The sequence below is a fragment of the Mizuhopecten yessoensis genome, unplaced genomic scaffold (assembly GCF_002113885.1).
Source record: "Mizuhopecten yessoensis strain PY_sf001 unplaced genomic scaffold, ASM211388v2 hete_36086476, whole genome shotgun sequence".
NCBI lineage: Eukaryota > Metazoa > Mollusca > Bivalvia > Pectinida > Pectinidae > Mizuhopecten > Mizuhopecten yessoensis.
The window spans coordinates 1-2,474 of NW_018483668.1; the positions used below are offsets into that span (position 1 = coordinate 1).

Here is a 2,474-nt window from a genome sequence, read left to right on the forward strand (position 1 = left end):
GTTTCTACCTATTGTTCTAAAGATGTATGCATTCAGGGAACACCCCGATCAATTATGGAACAAGAGTTAACCCTTTCAAAACTATAGACCATAATGAACTTATCCAGATCAATGCATGGTATACTAGTAGTTTATTAAAGTTACATAGGGGTGAAAGGGTCAATTATGAAATTGCATCACATCACCAAAAACATATTTTTTTTCCGAAATCAAAACATACTTGCATGTTCATTTGATGAAATTATATGATGAATCCAGCCACACATTATATGGTTCTGCAAACAGGATTTTGTTGTTATTTTCGAGGCCAACTTGATCAAAAGGCTGTTTGTGAGTTCATATTGATGGAGGAATTGAAGGACTGGTTTCCAGAACAAGCTAATCGTCTGTGGGAGAGCACAGTCCGCCATGTCCAAGTCTGTACAAATAACAATGCAGATAATTATAGTATCACGTATTACAATATAAGATCTACAGAACAGCAACAGGAAGTTGAGGAACAGATTTCTGCAAATATTTCCTTTTATCAACAAAATACTTGTATAAACTTTTTCATGATGTACCTGTAAATATCTTTTACATTTATTTCTGAAAATAAGGTACTGAAGGGGGATAATGGTGATTATCCAACTTTGGTGATTGTCCAAGCTCTCATGGTAATTCATTTTCCAATGAAGTTTGAAGCTAATCTATTAAAAATTACTCGAGATATTGAGCAGACACCATTTCAGCAATTGAATAAAAGGACATAACTCAATTAGTCAGACAAGAGTGGTTATCCAACTCAGAACTTTTATGGTAATGACCTTCCCATGGAGTTTGAAGTTGATCCATGGAAAGTAATTTTTGGTATAAAGCGAACACTGTTTCAGCAATTGAATAAAGAGGCCCAACTCCCTCCCTAAAAGACTGTGAGATAATGGTGGGTACCAAACTAGTCCAAGCTTCCATGCTAATTAACCTTCCCATGAAGTTTTAAGTTTATCTGTCACTCATGATATAGAGGGGACACTGTTTCAGCAAATGAACGGCATAACTTAGTAAATTAGTCGGATAATAGTGGTTATAAAATCATCCGAGCTCTTATTGCTATTAACCTTCCTTTTTGAAGTTTGAAGTTAATCCATTGAAAATTACTTAGATCCATATCGAGTGGGCACTGTTTGCAACCTGCCCACCCGCTCATGTGATAACATAATAAGTAAATTTGCGAAGGTGTTGGGATTCTGTCATAATTTTAATTGAAGTCACTCAATTTGCAATTGCTAAACAGTGACTTTATCCAAATAAAATGCATATCAAAATAGACTGCCACAGGATAGAGGTGATTTAATGTTAGAGTGGTTGATGAAATGGCCTTTGTTTGCAATTTCAATCTTCACCTGTATTTATCAGATTCTACTTACTGGACGAGTCAATCCTTAAGGCTAGCAGCTGTTCTTGGGTAGGAATTATAAAGCCGTCGTCTACCAGACAGGTCACTAACTCTTCTCTACACAATCAAACATAGCCAGTGATACATCTTACAGAACAGTATGTGACACAGAGGTTTCCAATATCATAACATACACGTCAATAACTCAATGACAAACATTTGACAGCCTGAGAGGGATGACACTTCAGAGCTTTGAGGATGATATACAGTACTAAGGCAGGAGTCAATACAAAATTATCACAACATATTTGATTTTTGTTTTATCACAAATGTCTGAGGACATGATTTACACTATCACACATTTTTTGAAAATGAAACCACTCATAATCAATGGATGAAAAAACATCATTTTCAGGATTACTTAGTGCATGTTAAATACTACAGACATTCCAAACACTCATTACATTCCAAGTAGCTTTAGTGAAGCAGAAGACCTCCGGACATATAACCCATCCATTTTCTTTAGAAACTTTTCCTAGTCCTTAACTATTTTATTGTAACAAACATTAGCACTAACATATAATACCTACCCATTTTCAAAGTGAACTCTTTCCAAGTCCTGTAGAATTTTACCAGATTTGTCTTTGGTTTTTTTCCCACTTATTTCCTAAAACAAAAAGCCAATTTATGTTCGCATATAATATCTCAATGTCAGGCATTATTTTGTGTCATATTACATACACCAATGTGGTAACAATGAAAAGTAACTCATTGGAGGTCATACCATTTGGTGGTTAATAAGATGTATCAGGAATACGATAAATCCTCTTTATCAAGGCCCTCATTTTATTAGCCAACTTACCACCAATATAAACCAAGGTTTTTCTGTCCATTTTCCTCAACAGTTCCTTTATACATGTCCCTCAATGCATCGCCAAACACTTTTATTTTAATACGATTACTGAACAAACATGGCAGCACAGTATAGTACTGTTTACTGTACTTGGTACACATCAACCAGTATGGCTTTGTTAACATATTTTATCATCAGCTATTCATGGCTATTTGGGGAACAGTCAAAACTACCATTCCTCGGTAG

The 2,474-nt window shown here is 35.2% G+C and overlaps 1 long non-coding RNA gene across 1 annotated transcript; it reads right to left on the reverse strand.

Moving 5' to 3' along the window:
* Positions 1–223: 223 nt before the first annotated feature.
* On the reverse strand, positions 224–2,049 carry LOC110444293. Its single transcript, XR_002462230.1, has 3 exons — positions 1,966–2,049; positions 1,407–1,492; positions 224–418 (listed from the first exon to the last, which is right to left on the reverse strand). It is a non-coding gene; the product is annotated as an uncharacterized LOC110444293 (long non-coding RNA).
* Between the last annotated feature and the right edge of the window lie 425 nt (positions 2,050–2,474).